Source organism: Carica papaya, chromosome 4 (genome assembly GCF_054855325.1).
Source record: "Carica papaya isolate Zhongbai chromosome 4, ASM5485532v1, whole genome shotgun sequence".
Classification (NCBI taxonomy): domain Eukaryota; kingdom Viridiplantae; phylum Streptophyta; class Magnoliopsida; order Brassicales; family Caricaceae; genus Carica; species Carica papaya.
Window position 1 is genome coordinate 21,199,236 of NC_142312.1, and position 25,298 is coordinate 21,224,533.

The window sequence follows — 25,298 nt, forward strand, 5'->3', positions numbered from 1 at the left end:
TTTGTATCTGAATGTGTTAAGCTTTGCTAGTGGTGAAAATGTCTCTTGATAACCAATTCAATAAAATTGAGTAAAGTATTTGGCTACTAATCGATCTTTGAACCTCTTGATATTTCCATTAGCATTATGCTAGATTGTGAACACCGATTTATAGCTAATTGGGTGTTTTTCAGGTTATAATTATTATATTCCCAAGTTTCATTCTTTTTAAGGATTGAATTTCCTCCATGAGTATAGTTTTCCATTTGGGAACTTTTAACACTTCATGTATCATCCTTGGTATCTGTATTTTATCAATATTACTAAAAAATACTTAGTGAATTAATGGCAGTCCTTTGGATGAAATAAAATTGTGAATTGGACGATCAGTGCATCTTGTTTTTGTTCTCTTAAAATAATAAGTTTATCATCATACACATTATTAAGGGAGAGATTTGAACATGGATTACCTAAAGTATTCAGTGATGTTGGGTGTAGATCTGGATTGGATTCATGACTTTGATACGTGGTTGTGGCTTTTTCTCTTGCTGGTTCTTGTTTCTTATGGTGTAGACTCAAAGTTTAGGTTTTTTGGTGTGATGAATAGGTTCAGGGTCAAGTGTCTCGTCTCGATAAATGTGTTCTAAAAACTAAAAAAATTTAGTTGGAGGAGGATTAGGATATCCAATGCTAAAGCCTCAAAACTAGAATTCTTGTTTATTTTTCTCTCCCTAAATACCAATTTAGCATGATTGGTTTTCATGAAATGTAACAATCATAGAATTGTAGAACTTCTAGATGACTGGCGAATAACACTTATACCCCTTTTGGTTTGATGAATACTCAATAAAAATGCATTTTATTGATTTTAGGTCTAGTTTGCTTCTATGATGGTTGTTTATATGAATAAAAGCTGAACAATCAAAAATTTTAATAGGTAAGATAGATAGAAGTTAGGTGGTAGGAAAATATTGGAGTACAACTTAATAGGGTGTTTGAAACTCGAGAACCGAGATTGCATTCTATTGACGAGGTATTAACTTCATGTCCTTAGTTCATCAATGCAATATCAAATCCCATAAAAGGTGCACGAAAGACAAACATTGTTGGCAAACCATTCCCCAGAGTGGAGGTTAGTAAGCTATGCCGAATTGTAGGATCCAACATTAACTGGCATTAAATGGAATGTTATGAAGATAATAAGAAAGTCTATGCCTATGCAGACTAATAACAGTTCATCTTCATGGTTCTTTACTAAAACATACTATTTATGATAATCTACAAAAATTTTATTGTTTGGATTTATTATATTACTGATCTTATCAGCTGTATAATATTCTAACTTTTTTTAAAGTACTAATGATCCCTGTTCTCTACAACATTTTCTTTTAATAAAGCTTCTACATTTCCCTTTTGTAGGTCAAAATTGTAGAAGATGAGAGTGAAGGTGATAAAAGTGGAGTGGGTGAGGTCTATGTTAGAAGCCCATCACTGTTTAGGGAATACTAGAGACTTCCTGAAGTAACTAAGGAATCATTTACTCATGATGGCTTCTTCAAGACTGGAGATGCTGGTCGAGTCGATGAAGATGGATACTACATCATTTTGGGACGTAAAGAGATCTAAGTCCCAGTATGCATAGTATTTTCATCATTTATTGTTTCTTTATCACAGGGCAAACATGCCATGTATAATCTGTGTAGTATGCTTGTAAACCTAGAATTTTGATAGTGGAGGACAAATTAGGATTCATTGGCTTCTTTAGAGATTTTAGGATGAAAACATAGACATTATACCTAGTATCTGTTCTAGACATCATATCTAAAAAGTGTTAAGCATCACATTTCATGGTTTAATAGCATTACACAGCTAGAAAATTGAGAAAAATCTCAAAATTATTTTAGTAAATAACCAAAATCTATTTGAAAGTGAGATTAGGGAGATATTCACAATGTTTTTGAAGTAGTACTTCTTTAATAACATTCCATTAAGAAATACTAATATTAATAGAATTAGAAAATAATATTACTATAACAAATAAGAAAACTAAATACCAAAAAAATTAAAATTTTAAAGTTACAAAATTATAATTATATGCTCTTAAATAGGGCAATAGTTTTATATTTGAGAGGATTATAATTTTTAATCTATTTAGCAATTTAGATTTGACCTATCCCGCATCATTCTCTCCTCATTGAAAAAACTCGGCCTTAAGTTTTAAAGTAACTAATAATGTAAAACTTTGATCTTTGAATTATCCTATAAAAATTTAGCATAGTTCTGCTATATCATTCTTTTCAATATGAAAAATAATTTAGGAGTATATAATTTTGTTGGTAGAATGAAGTGAATATATTGACCAATTGAGTTATCAAGTTTCTTCTTGCATAGAGCTTCCATGGAGGTTTCTTTTAGGAAAGAATCTTTAATAGGAACATATGATGTTCTTTTTCCTTCTCCACTTTGTGTCTTGCAAGTGTGCACCTTACTACAGACAAGAGAACAAAAGAGAGTTATTTACTTATTCACTGGCAACTAAATAATCATCCTTATAAGATTCATAACCATCATCTCTTTCCTGCCTCTACCTCTTTTATTGCATTCACTGCACTGTAGCCACAATCTTCGGGTAACCGTGGAAGCTTTTAATGGGAAAGATTTCACTAATGCTCATTGGGTCAAATAGTGCCTAACGGGGCGAAGAAGACAACACCTGACTCGACCGGGCTCCATTTAATGAATTCTGAAATTCAAAATTCAGCCTCCCTGAGCGGGCACCAAATCTTCTCAAAGTGGGCTGGGGATGGCAACCTTGGTCCATTGTTGAAAGAGGCCATGGGGAAGCACATGTTCACCTAGCAAGAGAAGGGAAAATGGGTTGATCAGCCTGGCTGAGCAGGGAAGCAAAGATGTTAAAAAACCCAAAGAAAGAAGCCTTAAGGTTAAATGGATGTTGAGGCCTAAGAAGAAACTCTAAACCCTCTCTTCGAGCCCGATTAGGAAAGACCATGTCTCTCATTCTCTAGACTTGGTTAGTTAGGTAGAGGCAAATTCCCATGAGAGACAAAATTGATCTGATGTCGATAGAAAACTCTAGCAAAGAAGAAACTTCTGACATGGCTATCAATTTGATGCGTTTTGACAACTAGATCGTGGATTCCTTTGACCAGATGGATCCCGTCTTAAACCTAGAGACTGACAATTGTCTCCTCTCGCAGCCAATGGTTCCTTCCACGAGTTTAGAGATCGTGTTTTAACAGACCTACGATGGTGGTGTCTTCTTAGGGAAGCCATTTGACCAAAGCATTTGTGATGTATCACTATTGCATTCTGAGATTATCCCTTTGGATTCTGTAAAAGACCCACACAATGAAGCAAAATCATATTCAAAATGGGTTATACAAAACATTTTAAGCATCAATAGATCTCTGGGTGAGTCCTTTGAGGGTTTTGAAGCTCAATCTATTTCTATATCTTCTGAATTAGAAAAAAGAATGGAAGGTGAGAAACCTGGGGATGAGTCATCCAAACGGGTTAAGAAAAACAGTCGGTAGGGGGAGCAAGGGAACTAAAACGGTTACAATGTTATGCGAACTACAAAGGAAGAAGCAAGAAAAATAAGGGAAATGAGGGGATGGCAAAAATCATCAAATGATTGGCAAACTTATTTTTTGGAATGTTCGTGGAATCAACGACACGAGGAAGAAAAATATTATCAGGAGTTGTCTGAATCATTGGAAACCTGTCATTGCCTATCTCCAAAAAACAAAATTTGAATCCATTAATGAAACCACTATAAAAAATCTTTGGAGTGCAGCTCGGATAGGAAAACAGTTCTTACCAGTCAAAGGAACTGCAAGTGGTATCCTTCTTGTGTGGAAGAAAGACAGTGTGGTGTTCCAGGATGTTCATATCAGTAAGATCACTCTTTCCTGCCAGTTCTCTAACATTAGCAATGGTGCTTTTTGGTATTTTTCTGGTGTTTATTGTAAAGATAATGAGCTGGAACACTCCTTATTATGGGAAGAATTGGCTTCATCAAATGGGGTAAGAAAGTAGTGGTTGGAGGAGACTTCAACATGGTTCTCAGACTTTTCGAAAGATCTGGAGACCAATTCTCTTTTCATTGGCAGAAGAGTTCAAAAAAATATTGATAAATTAGAGCTGGTGGATCTTCCCCTGAAGGGAGGGAATTGGACCTGGAGTAATCAACGTGATCCCTCTTCTTTCTCCAGGTTAGATCACTTCTTGATCTCCATTAATTTTCTGCTAGAACTTCTGGACCTCAGTCAAAAGATACTCTCTACACCAATCTCTGATCATTTTTCAATCTGTCTAGTCTAGGATGAGATTTATTAGGGGCCTATTCCCTTCTAGCAAGACAATAAATGACTCTATGTTGATAGTTTTAATTCATTAATTGCGGATTCTTGGAAAATTTTCACAGTTAAAGTCACTGCCAGTTTTATATTAGCCAAGAAACTCAAAAACTTGAAATCAGAGATAAAAAATAGGTCAAAGACTTTGAGCTAAGTGGTGATATGAGCACCAGTGTTTTATTGGCTGAGATTCATATTCTTGACAAACAGGAGGGGCTTACTGGACTGACTCCTGCAAACATAGAGAAATGAGAATTGCTTAAACTGAACTTGGCAAATTATTTATATAAGGAAGCTGTCACTTGGAACAAAAAGTTAGGAAAAAATGGCTCAAAGAGGGGGATAAAAATGATAAATATTTTCACTATTTAGCTAATCATAGGAGAAGAATCAATTATGTTAAGGAACTTATTGTTAATGAAAACAGTGTCAAAGCGAATGATAACATGAGAAAAAGTGTCAAATCTTATTTCAAAAGATTGTACACTAAGAAGTTTGACCAAAGGCCTAAGTTGGATGACCTACTATTTAACAGATTACAGGATTTGGATAGTATACAACTTGAGGCTGCTTTCACCGAAGAAGAGATTCTTAGCTGTCTTTGGGACTGCAATGGGGAAAAAATAGACCAGTTGGCTTTAACTTAAAATTTATATAAAATCGTTGGGAAGTTGTTAAAGATAATGTTTTCAGTTTCTTTAGGGATTTCCACAAGAATAGCTCCTTTGTGAGATCTCTAAATTCCACATTCTTTCTAATGATCCCAAAAAAATTTTGTGCCAAGAACATCAAAGATTTTTGCCCCATAAGCTTGGTAGGATGTGTTTATAAATTCATGTCTAAAGTTCTGACTAATAGATTATCTAAAGTCATCAATTTGATCATTGGGGAAAGACAGATTACGGATGCCATTTTCATTGCCAATGAAGAAGTGGATGATGTCTTCAAAAATAAAAAAAAGTGGAGTCTTTTGCAAATTGGATATGGAGAAGGCCTTTGATCATATTTCTTGAAATTTTGTTGACTACAAGCTTGAGAGAATGGATTTCAGTAAGAAATGGAGAGAAAGGATTTCAGTAAGAAATGGAGAAAATGGATTCGCACTTGCATCTCCACATCCAGTTTTGTTGTCATGGTAAATGGTGGACCATCTTCTTTCTTAAAAGCTTCAAGGGCTTTGAGACAAGGTGTGAGGGTCACCTTTGGTAAAAGGTAAGGATGTTAAAAGGTACTAATGTTGGCAACTTTGGTAAACAAATGGAAATCACTCATATATTTCTTGCAGACAATACTTTACTCTTCTATCAAGCGTATGTTAACTCACTTCTTATGCTAAAATATATTTTTCTCTGTTTTCAAGCAGTTTTCAGTCTCAAAATTAACTTGAATGAATCTGAACTAGTTGGGATTGGTACCACTAATAATGGACATTTCCCCTCTCGTGTATTAGGCTATAAAGCAAATCAACTCCCTACCAAGTATTTGGATATGCCTCTCGGTGCTAAGTTTAAAGATGGAAGCAGTTGGGAGCCAATCATTGATATTTTTGAAAACTGGCCAGTAAGATAGAAAAGAAAATTCATTTCAAAAGGGGGTAGATTGACTCTAATCAAAAGCACCTTGTCTAATCTCCCATTTTATTACTTATTCGTGCTCCATATTCCAACAAAAGGTGTTAAGAAACTTGAGTTGATCCAATGCCGGTTTCTATGGGGAGATGATGAAAATGATGGGTGTCGAATCCACTAAAAATAATTTTCTATTATAACAACAATTTAACACTCGTTGTAGTGGCGAATAAGGTTGAATTCTCAGGGAATTGGGAACCAATATTTTTTCATGCTAGTGATAAAAATAAAGGTTGGGGGATTTTGTTCCAACACAATACAAAAATTAAAATGAATCAATAAAACTTAAAACATAAAGACAGAGAATATTATCAGTAAGTTATTGAAGTAGCAAACAGTTATAAATGGATTCCGATTAAAAGAGTAGTTTTGATTCTAGTTAGAATAGATAGAGCAAATCACTAACAACTAAAATAACTAAACTTCACAATAAAAAGAACAAAAATCGAATTTGTTGCCTCTCATTAAACGTGCTTGTTTATTGTCCTAGGCTAGACACAACCCATTTCTGTTTGGCACTTTCTTTAAGAATGCTCAGGGTGAGTTCTTCAACCTGTTGTACAGAGAACCCCTCATAAAAGGGCTTCAGCTGATTGCCATTTACTTTGAAAATTTTGTGTGTCCAGACTTTTGATATCGACTGCACGATGAGGGAATGTGTTGATAACAATAAATGGGCCTAACCACCTTGAATGTAGCTTATCGGGAAACAGCTTAAGAAAAGAGTCGTAAAGTAAGACCTTTTATCCTATTTAGAATTATTTTATGGAGATCATCCGATCATAGAAAGCCTTGGTCTTTTTCTTTATAGATCCTCGAGTTCTCATAAGCATCATTTCTTATTTTTTCAAGTTCTTACAGTTGTAACTTCCCGGGTTCCCCAGCTGCTTCTTATTGCATGTTGCAGCTTTTAATCGCCCAATAGGCTCTGTACTCTAGTTCAATAGGAAGACGACAAGTTTTGCCAAAGATCAGACGGTATGGCGACATTCCTATTGGGATTTTGAAAGCTGGTTGGTATGCGCATAAAACATCATCTAGTCGTAGGCTCCAATCCTTCCTGTTAGGATTGACTGTCTTTTCTAGGATCGACTTCACTTCTTTGTTGGAAATTTTCTACTTGCATGCTAGTTTGCGTGTGGTAGGCAATGGAGATGCAGTGGGTGAGATGATATTTCTTAAAGAGAGCTTCGACAACTTGATTACAAAAGTGCATTCCTTGGTCACTTATCATCGCTCAAGTTATTCCGAACCTAATAAAGATACGCGTTTTGATAAAACTTACAACACTTTTAGTATCCTCAGTTCTGGTAGTCTTGGCTTTTATCCATTTAGAGACGTAGTCAACTACAAGTAGAATGTAGGAGTTACCAAACGAAGAAGGGAACGGTCCCATGAAATCTATGCCCCATACATCGAAGATTTCACAAATTAGGATGGGCATTTGTTGCATTTGGTCTCTGCGACTTAAGTTGCCATTCTTTTGGCATTTTTCACATGTTTTGCAATAGATGTATATTTCATGAAACAGGGAGGACCAAAACAAACACATTCCAACACCTTGGGGGTTGTTCATTTAGGGCCGAAGTGCCCCCCGCAAGCATGAGAGTGATAGAAGTTCATAATGGAGGAGATTTCAACTTCAGGTACACAGTGGCGAATGATCTGATCGGCATAATATTTCTACAAATAGGGATTGTCCCACACATAATGTCTAGCTTCTTTCTTGATCATATCTCTATTTGTTCTGGACAGCTCACGAGAGAGTGTGTTGGTGACTAAATAATTGACGATATTTGTGTACCATGGTGTTGATTGTCAGACTCAGAAAAAATGTTCATCCTTAAGTCATCCTTTAATGGCGAAGGCTTTTCACTCAGTGGTAGGTGGCTGAGGTGGTCAGCAACATGATTCTCCATGCCCTTTTTATCTCGTATTTCTGTATCAAACTCCTGTAGCAGGAGTATCCAATTAATCAACCTCGGTTTTGCCTCTTTATTTTTGAGTAAGTATTTTAATGCTGCATGGTATGAAAGCACAATCACCTTAATACTAAGCAAGTAAGAACAGAATTTTTTTGAGACAAATACGACAGCCAAGAACTCCTTTTCTATAATTGAGCAATTGATCTAGGCACTATTAACAGTTCTTGAGGCATAATAGATCACATGTGAGTCTCTACCTATCCTTTTCCCAAGGATTGCACCCACAGCTTGGTTGCTGGCATCACACATAATCTTAAATGGCAGCTCCTAGTTCGGTGGATGCATGATAGGTGCTGTCACCAACTTCTCTTTGAGTACGTCAAACGCGTCCTTGCAAGATACATCAAATTCGAATACAACTTCCTTTTACAGCAGCCACTATAGAGGTTGGGTAATCTTGAAGAAATCCTTGATGAACTACCTATAGAACTCTACATGTCTAAGGAAAGATCGCACTTCTCGAACACTCGTGGGGTAAGGTAGGGATTTAATCACATCAACCTTTGCCTTATCCACCTCTATTCCTTTTGAAGACACCACATGTTCCAAGATCAATCCTTAATCATCCATTAAATAAAACTTTTCATAGTTCAAGACAATGTTAGACTCAAGGCATTTTTTAATAATTTTGTGAGGTTGGCGAGACACTCATCAAAAGAGTTACTGTAAATCGTAAAATCATCTACGAAAACTTTTATTATGCGCTCCACAAAATCGGAAAAAATACTGACCATGCATCTCTAGAATGTTGCTGGGGCGTTGGAAAGGTCAAAAGACATCCTCCTCTAGGTAAAGGTGCCAAAAGGACATGTAAATGTAGTTTTTTCTTGATCTTCAGGTGCAAACGAGATCTAGTAGAAGTCAAAATAGCCATCCAGACAGCAGTAATGCATTCATCCGGCTAATCGTTTCAGCATTTGATCAATGAAACAGAGTGGGAAGTGATCTTTTCTGGTAGAAGCATCCAGCTTTTGGTAATCTATGCAAACCCTCCAACCATTCTGCACCCTAGTGGATACCTACTTACCATCCTGATTTTCAAACACCGTTATCCTTGTTTTCTTAGGCACCACCTGCACCAGACTTATACATTTGCTATCTGAAATTGGGTAAATAACCCTGACATCAAGTAGTTTCAAGACTTCTTTCTTCATAACCTCCATCATTGGCGGGTTTAGGCGACTCTGTGCTTGTCTGCTAGGCTTGATATCCCTTCAATATCAGCAATAATCCATCCAACTACTTCCTTGTGCTCCTGGAGCACTCTGATTAACCTGTCTTCTTCTGTTATGCTCAACTTGTTGGAAATTATTACCAGAAGAGTCTCTCATTCTCCCAAAAACATGTATTTCAAATGTTTGGGTAGTGGCTTAAGCTTCAGCTTGGGTGCCTGCAAAACATAAGGTAAAAGCCTCATGTGAGAAATAAGAAATTCAATATTTGGTGCATTACATTTTTGTTGTTTAAGCGCTTTTAGTTCAAACACAGTCTCCTGCAAATTCCTCTCAGCAACATAATCTTCCTTCAAAATCTCTAAGCTATCTACATTTATACCATTACAGAATACAACATTTAACTCATCACCATGGCACAAGTTAAAGCATTTCTGATTTATAGAATCTATAATATTGTTGATAAGGATTCTATAGTAAGTAGAGTATTAGGGTAGTTAAAGTTCTAATAGTAAATATATATCATGTAATTAGAATCCTCTTAGAATAAGGATAATTACTCTATACATATCTCTTAAGTGTAAACGCAAAGCATATAAGAAATAAAATTAGAAGATTATTTTCTCCAAAATCTTCATAGTATCAGAGCTAAAGTAAGACTATTTTAGGGTTAATTTCAAAATTTTTTCAAAACCCTAAAATAAGTAAAATAGGCTAAGTTGGTACTCAACTATCAAAAAAACCAAACCCAACATCACCCAAACAGAGTCACTGCTAAACCCCGGCTTGCACAACCATAGTTTTTGTGCGCGTTAGCCAGACACGCCGCCGGCAGCAGTGATAAAAACTACTATTGTAGTAGTGGTAAATAGGATCAAATACTTAGGGAATTTAAAACCACTATCCTTTTATAACAGTGATAAAAATAAAGGCTATGGGTTTTTGTTCCAACACAATACAAAGAATTAAAATGAATCAATAAAATTTAAAACAGAAAAATAGAGAATATTATCAATAAGTAATTGAAGTAGTAAACAGTTATGAATGGATATCAATTAAAGAAGTAGTTTGATTCCAGTTACAGGATTGATCATTGATGCAATGATCACTCACATCAACCTTCAGTAAACCAGTTCTAGTTATTTGAAGCACTCCTAACAACCAATCTTTTTTTAATCCTATATTAACTAAGAGACACTTGTTAGTTAATTCTTGTTGATAAATATAAAGAGTTAGGGAAGAAAAATACTACATATTTCTTGTATTTTATTCCATAGGTTTAAGGGTATATATACATAGAAGAGAGATCTAGATGTAGAAACATAAATCACCCTATTAATACTAGGAAATCAACTAATAATTACATAAGAATATTTTGTAATATATTTCGTAATATATTTTGAAATATTCTAATACTCTCCCTCAAGCTGAAGCATAAATATTAATCATGTCCAGTTTGTTATGAAGATATGTTAATTTAGATTCCATTCAAAGCATTTGTGAATATATCACCTAATTGTTCCCTTACTTTCACATAACCTTTAAAAATTAAGTTATCATGAATCTTCTCACGAATGAAGTGACAATTAATCTTAATATATTTTGTTCTTTCATGGTACACTGGATTTGAGACAATATGAAGGGCAGTTTGATTATCACACCAGAGTTTTACAGGTAATATGAGATTCAAACCCACTTCCTCTGAGAAGTGTTGTATCTATAAGATTTCACATGTGAACTGGGTCATAACTCTGTATTCGGACTCTGCACTGGACCGGGACACAACGGTCTTCTTTTTACTCCATAATATTAGGTTCCTACCAACGAAAATACAATAATCTGTAATGGATCTTTTATCAATTTTAGATTCAGCCCAACCAACATTTGCAAAATATTCAATGTGAGTGTGCCCATGATTGCTAAACAATATACCAAGTACTAGAGCACCTTTTAGGTTGCACAAAATTTGTTCCAAAGTTTCCCAATATTTGATTGTAGGTGCAGACATAAATTGACTAACAACACTAACAAACATGCAATATCTGGACGAGTCACTGTGAGATAATTTAGTTTTCCAACTAATTGTCTGTAATTTTTTAGATCATCAAGGGGGTCACCATTATTTTTAGTAAGGTATACATTTAGTATCATTGGTGTGTTACATGGTTTAGATCTCAACTTTTCAATTTTTTACAAGTAGGTCAAGTACATACTTCCTCTGAGACAAGAAAATCAATTTCTTGCTTTTTGTTACTTCTACTCCCAAGAAGTATTTTAACTTATGCAAGTCTTTGGTGTGAAACTTGGTATGTAAGAATGACTTGAGAAAGGATATTCCTACACAGTTATCTCCTATAATAACAATATCAATAACATAGATAACAAGACGTATAAGACCAATTGCTGACTGTCTATAAAAAATCGAGTGATCATACTCAAATTCCAAAACTATTTCTCTAAATTTCCCAAACTATGCACGAGGACTCTACTTCGAGCCATACAAAGATTTCTTCAAATGACGGACTTTCTCATACTCCTCTTGTGCAACAAATCCAAGTGGTTGTTTCGTATATACTTCTTCTAAGAGATCGCGTTGAAGGAATGCATTCTTGATATCTAACCGGTGTAAGGACCAATATCAAGATGTTGCAATAAAGATGAATAAACGGACAGATGTAAGTTTGACTACAAGAGAGAAGGTATCAGAATAATCTACCCTATAATTTTGAGCATAGCCATTTGCTATAAGTCTAGCTTTAAGTCTTGCTACTGAGACATCTAGGTTTACTTTGACTAAAAAGACCCATTTGCATCCCACAATTTTTTTTTCTTTGATAAATCCACCAAATCCCAAATATAATTTTCATCAAGAGCATTTATCTCCTCAAACATCACATTATGCAAGATAGGATGATTCAAAACTTCTTTAATTGTCTTTAGTGTGGAAATTGAATCTATAAAAGCAATGGGGGGTTTGAGGCTGATTCATGAACCTAAGCCCACTATATCTAACTATTGGGAAATTGATTTTTAAATCATGCACAATCACAAACAAAGTAAAAGTAGAAAAAAAAAACAACACAGGATTTTTTGTGGTTCGGTAGTGTGCTTACATATAGGGACAAGACCAGCAAGAAAATATTTCACTATGATCAAAAGATAGTACATCACACATAGCTTAATAAATGTATATGTAGGGAGGTTATTAGGGTTTTTTTAAGTTATCATAATATACATAAAATTAATCCCTAGGATAATTACAAAAATATATTCATGATTAAAATCATCATAATTTAAGCCACATCAACAGATCTTCCCTTTGCTTAAATTCTCTTCAACATTAAATGAAATGACCTTATAATTTTGTCTTGTCATGATGCCTGCTCAGGGGCACTAGTGAGTATTACAAACTTCAACCAAGTTTAGGCAGTGCCTAAACTTGCTAACTGGGATTGCCTTCGTCATCATATCCACGACAGTTTCCTGTAAAGATACCTTACGCACAACTATGATACCTTATGATATAATATCCCGGATGAAGTAATATCTTACATCAATATGATTTTTTCGCTCATGGTGCATCTTGTTCTTGGTGAGATGTACGACACTTTGACTATCATAAAACACAGTAAACTTTTTATGTGTTAACCCAAGATCACTCATCAAACCCTAAAGCCAAATAGCCTCTTTTACTACTTCTCTTATAGCCATATATTCAGACTTTATGGTAAACAAAGGTACTGTAGCTTGCAACATTGCCTTTCAACTAATAACACTTCCAGATAGAGTAAACAGATAATCTGTCATAGATCTCCTCCTATCCAAATCCTCTACATTATTTGAATCCACATAGCCTACAACTGAGTCACTCATCTTGGCTTTGTCAAACATCATACCCATATATGATGTATCTTTTAAGTACCTTAGAATCCATTTCATTGCCTACCAATGTTGTTTCCCAAGATACATCATGTATCTACTCATTATACTAACTGCATCTGAAATATCAGAACGAGTACAAACCATGACATACATGATGTTACTTACAACACTCGAGTATGGAACATTGAACATATGCTCCATGTCTTCATCTGTCTATGGTGACATGTTTGGAGATAACTTGAAGTGAGCACCAAGTGGATCAGTTATGAGTTTTGTATTGCTCATATTGAAATGCTATAGTAACTTCTCAACATATGATTGCTAAGACAAGAAAAGTTTTCTAGTACTTCTATCCCGAGTTATCTCTATTCCTAGTATCCTCCTTGCAATACCCAAATCTTTTATCTTAAACTCTTCACCCAACTTCCTTTTCAGAGTATCAATATGTGATATACTTTTATAAGTAATAAACATGTCATGTACATATAATAGACATAACCATCTGAAAGTCTCTTATGATACACACAACTGTTATAGGTACTACGAATGAAGCCATTATGTCTCATGAATGTATCAAATCTCTTGTACCATTGTTTAGGCGAGTATTTTAAACCATATAAAGGTTTCTTAAGTAGACAAACATTTTTTTCCATATCTGAAATGACAAATCCCTCAGCCTGATTCATATAAATCTCTTCCTCCAATTCACCATATAGAAATGCAATTTTTACATCTAAATGCTCCAACTCTAAATCATAAAGAGTAAGCATAGCAAGTAAGACTCTGATCGAATTGTGATAGTTCAAAAATACCCTCGAGTTAATTTTTTAAGTTTGATATATTTAATTTAGCCTTTATATGTGTTTGAAAATGTATAATAATATTAGTAACATAGTTTGGAGTCAAACGGAAAAAAGATTGATAAGGATGAAAGAGCTAGAATAAGCATGAATATGTATGGAAAAAGGTGGAAACCTTTTAGATAAAGTAGTTTTAAATGAAGTGATATAACGAAAAGTTACAACTTTTAGATGAAGTGGCATGTGAAAAGTAGTAACCTTTTAGATGAAATAACATGTAAAAAGTAGTAACATTTTAGATAAAGAGGCATGTGAAAGTAGTACACTTTTAGATGAAGTGACAGGATGAAAGGTAGTACACTTTTAAATGAAATAGTATGACAGGATGGTGGCAACCTTTCTTTCATGGCTCCCCACTCTGATAAATAAGGGGATGGGAGAAGGGAGGAAGAGACATTCCAGATGAGAGAAAAATAGTGAGAAGCATAGAGGTGGGGAGAGAAGGAATACAAAGTGTGTGATTTTTTAGAGTATTATGAGGTTTTAGATAAAGACCTTAGGGAAAGTCTGTTAAATTTGTGAGAGTAAAGGAAGAGGAAGAGAAGAGGATGAAGGCTTACAGTCAAAAGAAGGTTATAAATCGTTAAAAATGTAAGTCTTTTCTTAAGTTTTGAACTTTTATTTCTCTTTAAATTTTAGAGTTAGTTTTTGAGTATTGTGTTGGATATTTTTTAGTTAAAAAAGTGATCAAAAATTAGTACGAAACTCTGCTGAATTTTGAGAGAAAAATATCATAAATAAAGGCAGAATTCTACTAGAATTAAGATTACGACTGCTAAGGACCTAAGGTAATTGGATATTATAGATTCATTAGACTATGTAGTTTTGAAGTATTTTACGTATTTTCAGTATAAAAATTTGAAAGTGTCTGAATTGTCTTTTATATTTTCTAAATAGGTATTTGTTAAAGTTTTACTTTAATATAAGTATTATTTCATTTTTTATTTTCGAAATTTGATTTTAATAAATATGCATCACTCATTATGAAAATGAGTTTTTCTAAAAATATTTGCATTATGCTAGGCTTCAATGTGGCCATACATAACCATTATTGTGTTTGGGTGTATTAGCAAAGTGATAAGTGTATATCTATACATAACCATTCTGTGTTCGAGTGTATGAAAAAATAGTCTAATTTGTGTGCCATAACCGTTCCGTGTTCGGGGGGTAATAGTATTTCAAGGTATTCATGTATGTTGTTACGTGTTCGAATACATGGAGAACTAGTGATAAGTACATGTCCCTACACATAATGTATAGTAACTTATTGATCCTCCATAATAGTGATGAAGTATACAACGAAGCAATTGTGAATCTGTTTTTTGATTTGTGCATTTATCTTATGATTCGTATATCTGTCTTGGAAAGATTATATGATATATTTTTATTTTATGTAAGGAAACTGTATATTGCATATACTATGTTGTGATTTCATAATATCGCTTATTGAAAGATTTTATCTCACCCCCCATATCACCCTCCAAATACCGAAGATATTGCTATAGAGTAAGCGGTGATATAGAGAAAAGTTTTTAAGATAGACTTTGAAATTCAGGTTATTATTTCATACTTTTGTTTACTAATGTAAGCCAAAAAATTTAGAGTCTCGAATATATATTTATGTTTTACATTTAAGGGATGTAATACTTTTTTTACTCTATTATGATTAATAAAGTTAAATTATTTTACTTAACTCGAGTCTATGTAATTTAAGCAAGTATACTCTGATTATTACCCAATAAAATGGGGTATGATCCGTGACAGGAACTGTGTTTCACAACTAGAGATAACATTTCATTAAAGTCGATCCCTTTTTGTTGAGTAAAACCTTTAGTTATTAATCTAGTCTTGTATCGAGGTGTTTCTGCCCTCGGGATGCCTTCCTTCTTATTGAAAACCCATTTACAGCCTATTACCTTTTGTTCTTTTAGAAATGGTATGAGCTTCCAAGTTTGATTCTTATTAAGTAACTCAATTTCTTCACCCATAGCACCAAAACATTGATCTGCATCTGAACTAGAAATAACTTCACTATGACTTGGTTCTTGTAAAATAACTATCTCTACAACTGTTAAGGCAACCCAACCAGATTTTCATACCCCTGTGGTGGTCTAATTTGTCTTCTCTCCCTGTTTGTTGCAATGCTATAAGATTATTGTTGATCAGTTGTACTACCTTGTACTATGTTTGACTGAGCTGCTAGAGTCTCAACCTCCACCTCTACTTGTTCTCTAACACTGAGATCTGATTGTGCTATTGTATTTTTTTTTAAATTATCTACAGAAGAATACTCATTAAATATCACATCTCTGCTGATAATAAACCCTGGAGACTTTGAATCACTATACTATAATATGTAAATTTTCACTCCCTATGCATACCCTAAAAATATATTTTTTTTCCTTCAGCTCAAGTTTGCCATCGCTTACATGAGCATAAGCAAGAAAATCAAACACCCTCAACTGAGAATAGTAAGCAAATGAACCAAACCTTACTTCAAAAGGCGTTTTGCACTCAATAGTTGTGAATGGAGATCTATTAACTAAGAAACAAGTGGTATTCACAGCTTCTGCTCAAAATTCTTGTCCCAAGCCTAAATGAGATATCATGTTTCGTGCTTTATCACAAAGTGTTATATTCATGCATTCTGCAATACCATTCTATTGTAGTGACCTAACACAAATGCGGTATCTCATTATGCCTTTTGTACTACATAAATTATTAAACTCATGATTATAAAATTCTAACGCACTGTTAGTTCTAAGACATTTGATCTTTCTCTCTGTCTTCTTCTCAATTGTGGTCTTCTATTTGACAAAAGTTTAAAATACATCTTCCTTATACTTTTAAAAATATACCCAAACCATCTTATAATAATCATCAATCAGAGTCATAAAATACCTGGTACCATATTTGGAAGGAGTTCTCTATGGACCCCATAAGTCATAATGGATATAGTCCAACTTATCCTTGGTCTTGCGCATTGCCTGTTTGTTGAACTTCAACCTGGCCACCTTCTCAAACACACAATGTTCACATAAATCCATGACTTCTTTTTTATAACTGTCCAATAGATTCTGTCTGCTAAACACAAATAGTCCATTGTCACTCATATGCCTAGGCCCATATGCCACAACTTGTCTGATTTTGATCACTGTTTTCTGATGCTACAGTAGCTTCCCCTAAAACTATATTGCCTTGAAGAGTATATAATCTAGATTTCAAACTGCCTTTCATGAATACCATTGAGCCTTTGCCTACTTTAAGAATACAATTCTCTGCATGAAATTTGTATCCTAGAGAATCCAAAGTAGGAAGAGAAATCAAGTTCCTCTTCTTCTGAAAAACATACCAACACTCGATGGTTCTGATAGCTCCATCAAACATTTTTAATCTGATGTCACCAATTCCATCTACAATCAACTGACTATTATTGTCCATGTATACAGTACCATTCATCTATTTGTATGTAGCAAACCAATGCTTGTGTGGACACATATAGAATGTAACACCAGTATCAAGAATTCAAGAATTCTTTCCATGACCAAAACTCACAGATAAGACTTCTCCATCACTACTGCTACCACTATCATAAGAATCGTTAACATCTGCTAAATTAGCATAGTTCTCTTGCTTCTTTCCTTTTTTCTCTCTCAACTTGGGATAATTTCTCTTAAAGTGACCCTGCTCCCTACATTCAAAACAGTTTGACTTCTTAGCTCTTGATTTAGATCTACCCTTTGACTTATTCATTCTCTGTGTTTTTGCCATGTTCATTAAACTCTCTCCTTTTGATCTATACTGTGGGAAGTTCTTTTTCAACTCCTTTGATTTTAATGCATTACTAACATTGTTTAGTAAAATATTGTCTTTCTCGTATAGTAGAGTATCAACAAAGTTCTCATATGATGGTGGTAGTGAACACAGTACAATTAGGATCTAATCCTCATTATCAATCTTGATATCTATATTATTCAATTCTATAATGATAGAATTAAAACATCAAAATCCTGTTGAGTAAACGTTCACTCATTTTCATATTATACAGTATTTTCTTCAGTTAAAGGCAATTCATTAGCGACCTACAGAATATAATTCTTCTAATTTCTTCCACACAACTGAAGTGGAAACTTCCCCAATAATTTTCCGTAGAATATTATCAGTTACACTCAAGAAAATCACACATAGGGTTCTATCTTGCATATCTGTCTTTTTGTCTTTCTCATACCATATGGGAATCTTTCTTCAACTGCCTTCCATAATCCTTGTAGTACAAAAAATGAACTCATTCTAATTTTTCATAAGCTGAAACTCGTTTTACCATCAAATATTTTTACCTTATACTTTTTGGATACCATTTTGTATCCCTAAACTGTGTACAAAAACAGAAAAATAGAAAGAAATAATACTGTAAAAAAAATTAAAAAAATACTCATAGGGAAGAAACATCACGCAGAAAAATGCCAGAGCACCGCATGTGCCTCGACCTGCCTCTACGTGCCTCCACACATCATCACACACGGGCACCTCTCGCTATTACCGGAAAACACCACAACACAACAGAAAATGCTGGCGATTCCAAAACTGGCACAAATATGTTGACATTCTGTCAAAACAATATCGAAAAAATGCTTTCGTGCAAAGCCGAGCGCCACGACTTTTCTTATTTTCCGATGCACTTTCGCCGTTCGATCTATCTCTGAGTCTTCTGGTTTTACGCACAGACAAGGTCGAGAAGTGGTTCACGCGAGGATTGGGCTCCTTCTACAGCCTCCATGTATTGGCAGGTGCAGTCTTCTTCCTTGTTGGTGTACACCTACAACTTCGTTTAGTTTTCTTTCGTCGCTAGATGCCGCACGTTTCGTGTTAACAGATCTGGCTTTTTGTCTCTTGCTACAATATCTTTACCATGAACTGTCATCACCATGCGGTTTGTCTTCTTCAAACTGTGTTTGGCCAAAAACTGATCTTATTTTTTCTTTTTTTATTTTTTCTCACTAAAAGATATGTTTTCTCTCTCTAACCCAGCTCAAACTCGAGCTCTGATACCACTTGTTGGAAAATTGATCCCTAAATCATGCACAATCATAAACAAAGTAAAAGCATAAAAAAGTACAATATAAGATTTTACATGGTTCGACAATGTGCATATATCCACAAGCAAGACCAGTAAAAAAATATTATACTATGATTAAAAGAGAGTACATCACCAATAGGTTAGCAAACCTATATATAGGGAGGCTACTATGATTTTTTTAAGTCCCCAGAATATAAATAACATTAATCCCTATGATAATTATAAAAATACCCTTATGATTAAAAGCATCATAATTTAAGTCACATCAATCACTAACACAACTCAAACTCGCCACAATCACGCAGTGGGTTTGATTCTTCTTACTTTTTCTAGTTGTATCAGACTTGCAAATTATCCAACTTATATTTGGCTCAATCATATTTTCATGATGGTTCTGTATTTGCATGCTTGTAGCTGTTGGTGTTTGTTAGAGCATAGACTTGAAGAGTAAAAACAAATGCATACACAATTAATTAAAGATGAAGAAGATGAGTAAATTTATAGATGTAGTGTGCCATGCACGATCGAGCTAATAATAATTGATGATGGAGTGAAAAAGAAGAGGAAAAGGACTTGGTGTTACTTTTGACTAGAGGAATAGAGATAGAGGCTTGTTTTGGTAACCGATTAAAAATTATATATATATCATTTATATTAATAAGAAAAATAATATGACATATATATTAATTTGGTTAAGTTTGAGTATGTTTTGGCATGCCAAACCCAGAATCCAATTTGACCCAAACCTATTACTGATTGGTAAAACTGCAATAGATCATGTTGGGTATGTTTGAGTCAAAAATATCATCCTTGTTAACACACAAGATATAAACCATTTTCTACATCTCTTACAAAAAATTCATTTATTTATTACTTCCTCTAAAAGCCACCGACCAGCTGAGTCATATACTTTTTTAAAATCCACTTTAAACATAATGCCACTATCACTCTTTACCAAATTCACAACCTCCAAAGTAGTCGAAACACAATCTAAAAACAATATCCCTGAACAAAATTAAATTATGACTTTTCCACCATATCATCCACCAAGCCCTCAATCTAGTAGCTAACACTTTGGTAAAATTTCATGCATAATCATAACAACGGATTTTGGTCGAAAGTCTCTTAGTCAAGTTGAGTTATCAAATTTAGGGATTAGGAAAAGATAATGTATTCAATGACTTTACAAACTTACCTATCTTGAAATGCTCTTGTACAAAACAGATCATATCATCTTTGATTGTCTTCAAGTTCTCCATTATAAAATATATATATTTAACCCATTGATGGGTGTCAAATATACTAAAAATAAATTCCTAATTAACCAATAAAATAATATTGTAATAGTGGTAAGAAGGTTCGAATCCACAGAGAATTGAAAACTAATTTTCTTCCTTGACCAACAATTAAAAAACAAACAAGGGGGGTCTTGTAGAATCCAATACGTAAAATATAAAACAAACAAACTCTTGGCTACAAATTAGAAACTAAAACAATCATAAGAAGGATTACTAATTGACAAAATAGTTAGTTCTAGTAATTTAATTGATCATAGATGCAGAGATTCATTTTACCCAAAATATGGTAAATCAATTATAGTTGTCGAAAATTTTCCGACAACCAATCCTTTCTTATTCGTGAACAAACCAAGAAACGTTTATTAGTTGGTTCTTTGCTGTCAAGCAGTCCTAGGACCGTTCACAAGATTTAACTTGTCAATGGCCTTGAGAGCTAGAAGGACCTGATTCAACTTACCAGATTCATCCGCATGAACTGGTCAACTAGATTATTTACCTCATCAGTGCGGCACTGATCACTACTAGGTAGGTTTCTCTTCTCGCATGATGGATCATTTTTAAATGGATTCAAAACAATAAATATATATAAGTGCAGGATGTAAATAAATACCATATTTGAAATAAAACTCAAATTAATTCGATTAGATTTCACAAATACATTATTAGAGTTTACTAGATCTATCAACTAGGAAAAAATAAATATATCAGCCACTCATAGTGGACTTTTTAATACAATTGAGTTCTTGGAGAGTAGAAGAAAGAAGAGAGATGATGATTCTGCTTTGATAGCCACCATCTTTGTAGAAAAGGAGTTAGATTTTTCTTCTTTTGTTGGTTAAGATCATTTTTCTTGATTTTCTACTTATCCCAACCCTTTCAAAATAGTTTCTCCTTAATTTTCAGTCCCAAATCATAGCTGTAATAATATCATTTTCCATATTTGAAAAGCACACGTTTTAATTTAAATCTTCTACTGTGCGCGACTCTTAGCCTTGCCCAAGGCTAAGTTGTCTGTTTGCTGGACCAAGGCTTGCCCAATACTTGTTTCTGGGCTGATGACTCTTTTCACAAACTTTTCTTCTTTTTATGTTGTTTTTCCTTGTTCAGTACTAATCTCTTGTCCTGCAATAAAATATAGAAAATAACTCGGATTAGATAGCATGCCATCAAGTTTAACAACTCGAAAGTATGTGATAATGATGTCGTTTTTAGGCACTATCAAACTCCCCCACACTTATCCTGTGCTTGCCCTCAAGCACTACATAATACACTTTATCAATCTCCATCTCTTTACCTTCAACTCACTTACTCTTAATCATTTCATCACAACCCGCATGTTATACCTCAACCCTCAAGTTGTAAGAATAACCATCAACTAGTAATTTGTAAGCTTGAGTTTTATGGAACTACACCAATGAATAACCACTTTGACAATATCTAAACATGACATTAGAGAGTTTTGAAAATTTAGCACACAAAAATTTCATTGAGGGGAATAGCCAATACCTAGTAGAACAACCACCAAACTTGTCCAGATATAAGAATTCATGCAATTGGTTCATGCCAAAAATAGAAATGCTTGAGCACTTTTGCTCACTTGAAATGTCACAAACCTTTTGACACAATGGCAAACATTTGTGATGAATGCATCCGATTACTCAGTTGGTCACAGTTTCAAGTGGCTACTAGCACTACTCGTAGTCATTTGACTAAAGGAGAAAATTATTATTCGTGTTCTCTTATTTTTGTCCTTCCATTATGAGTGCGTTTTATGTTCTATTTCACACTTTTACTCCAACTATTTTTAAAAGTAATATGTTTTACACTTCATCTCACTCACTGCATGATAACTAATTTGATTTATTCATTTAAAGCACATAATTCCAGACAAGTTGTAGAAGAGTTCTTTTTTAGTATTGACATTCACCCAAAAATAAGAAATTATTATTATTATTATTATTAGTTTTTTGAATAGGCAACTCTCAAACAAGTCATATTCAATATGTAATCAAAAATAACCATTAAAGGTGTAAAAAGACGAAAAACAAGCTACAGTTCTTAAGAGATGGTTGTAAGTGCAAATCAACTTTTAAAATGCCCCATTAGAGTTGTTTAAAAATAATAGAGATAATTGTGAATATTGGAGCAAAAAAAATTTGTTGGAGGTGTATATGTGGTGTGGTAAAAATTAGGTAAGATTTAAATACCTAAAATGAGATGTTAAAAAGAAAAATTAGCTATCTAAGATGTAGAATGTAGAATAAGAATGCTTCTTCCCCACACTTCAACTACACATTGTCCCCACTGTGATGCAAATAGAGAAAAAATTAAAAAAAAATGAAGTGACAGATTAATTCCCCTAGTTACTTAACTTGGAGGTGGGGTGCATTAGAAAACATCACATTTTGAGAACCACCAAATGTGTTATTAGGTGATATAAGCCGTGGGCAAGGCTTATGTGGGAATGGCACACAATCATGGTTTTCTCATAATTCCATTGATTTTTTATTATAGACACGACACGACCGTGTTTGGCAAGCACTCGACTGAGTTTACTTCACAAAAATGCTTTTGTGGTAACACACAGCCGTGACTTAAGGGTTTGGTAGAAGCCTTGGGCAAGGCTTGTTCGGTTGTTCCAGAAATTGACTTTTTTCTTGACTCCAGCTCCTGAATTCCCTATTCCTGTACTCTAATCACCATAAAACTCATATTAACTCAGGAAAAAATGTTGTAAATAAATTTAAATCAGTAATGAAAATAACGAAAATAAGAAAAGAATGAAGAAAAATGGATGGGTTGCCTCCTATCAAGCATTCTTGTTTAATGTCCTAGACTAGGCATTGTCAATTTTTAAGCACTTAAATCAATTTATCTTCTTATAGCCTACATAGCTCGTTAGAACTTATCACCAGAAGGGTCTCTTATCCTCACAAGAACACATATTTCAAATATTTAAGCGGCGGTTTGGGCTCCAGTTTTGGTGTCTGCAAAATAGAAGGTAGACATTTTGTGGAAGAAATAGGAAGATCAACACACGATACATTGCTCCTTTGAGGTTTCAGTCCTCTAATTCGAACACCATATCTTATGGATTCTTTTTAGCAACAAGATCCCTTTCTAAAATTTTTAAGCTAACTATATCAAAATCATTAGAAAACACAATGTTCAGCTTATCATCATAACTTAAATCAAAATATTTTTTACTTAGAGGATCTACAATATCAATACTATACACACAAGACACATTACTAGGATACTTCATATCATCATAAACATTAAATTGTTTCATTTCTCCATCAAATTTCATAGTGAGTGTACCATCCTGCACATTTATCTTTGTTTTGGCACAAAATATCAGAGGGGTTAGATGATTTATCATCTTCCATGTTTAACATTAAAAAATTAACAAAAAAAAATGAGATTATCAACTTTGACAAGCATATCCTCTAGAACTCTTTCAGGATAAACAACGGATCTATCAGTTAGCTGAATTATAACACCTATTTCTTTCAATGGACCAGTATTTAACCTTGAATAAATGGACAAAGGCATCACATTTATTGATGCTCCTAAATCACACATGATTTTTTTCATTTTTAAAGTGTCTATCTTACAAAAAATAGCAAACATACCCTGGTCCTTGCATTTGGGGGGTTGTTTCATTTTAATTACAATTGAAACATTTTTTCTCACACTTATCCTTTCATTACAACTAAGCTTTTTCTTGTTGGTGCACAGCTCCTTTAAAAACTTGACATATCGAGGTACCTGCTTAATTACATTGAGTAAATGAATGTTTGTCTCGACTTTGTGAAAAAATTTTAGGATCTCTTTCTCTTCTTTTTCCTTTCTTAATTGTGCAAATCTTTGTGGAAATGGTGGAGGAATTATAAACGATGTTGGTTGGTCTGAAATTTGGGTTTATTTTATGTGTCGTGCCATCAACTGCAGCTTTTGATTATGTGCTTTTCTTTAACCCTCACCCAAGGCTTACTCGACTGGAATTTTTTAGAAATTTTTTAGCACTTCTCAATGTGATAGCACTTATATTTTACCTTGGATTTACCTCAGTTTTAGATGGTAATTTGCTTTGGGATTCTAGCCTACTCATGGATACTGCTAATTGGCTTACTTGGGTATCCAAATTTAGAATTCTTGCTCTTATTTCCTGTTAAAATTGTTGGGTGTTAACAGCAAGTGATTTAACAATTTCTTCAATAGAAATACCTTGTTTTAGAGATGCTAGTTGTTGTTGTGGAGGTGGTCTTGGCTAATAATGTTAGAAATTTTGTTGCCTTACTCCATAGCCAAAGTTAACATGATCCCTCCATCCTGAGTTATAAATGTTGGAAAATTGGTCATATCTCCCTTGCAGCTTGCTAGAGAATCCTCCAATCCCATTAAATTGATACTAGTCATCATCTTGAAGTGTAGGGCACATGTCTGTAGGATGCCTAGGATGCGCACAAATTTCACAAACTCTTACCCGATGTTTATTCCCTGCAATCATATTCCTCACCAAATAATTTAATTTAGAAATTTGAGACTCAATGGAAGAAATACTTACCTCATTCACTCTCCGGGGGGTGGAATCGAATATCTGGGAAGTGGCTGCCATGATCGCTATCAATTCTCTAGTTTCTCAAGGTGTTTTGTTCACTATGGCACCACCATTTGTTGCATCTAACATTCTTCTTTTTGTGGACAGCAATCCTTCATAAAGATAGTGAATTAGATATTGTTCTAAGATATCATATTGCGGACAACTTGCGAATAACCGTTTGAACCTGTTCTAATAATCATGTAAGTTCTCAGAATCCCTTTGACATATTCCACATATTTCTCTCCTAACGTTGGTTGTTCAAGATGCTGGGAAGAAGCAATCTGAGAAAACTTTTACTATTTTTGCCCAACCCGGGAGATAGGTAAAACAACCCATCCTTGGCTGCATCATCTAAAAAAAAGGGAATGCTCTCAATTTTGTCAGCTATTGGGACATTCTATACGACTTCATACTTGAGCACACGACATGAAA

The 25,298-nt window shown here is 34.2% G+C and overlaps 1 long non-coding RNA gene across 2 annotated transcripts in view; it reads left to right on the forward strand.

Moving 5' to 3' along the window:
- Positions 1-2,232: 2,232 nt before the first annotated feature.
- The window catches only part of LOC148266447 (uncharacterized), a 34,061-nt gene continuing 10,995 nt past the window's right edge, over positions 2,233-25,298 (forward strand). Inside the window, exons 1-2 of one of the 2 annotated variants that reach the window (XR_015818529.1) lie at positions 2,233-4,214; positions 5,257-15,205. This is a non-coding gene — a long non-coding RNA (uncharacterized LOC148266447). Of the gene's footprint in view, positions 4,215-5,256; positions 15,206-25,298 lie in introns of those variants that run through there. The other variant, XR_015818528.1, reaches the window with a different exon arrangement.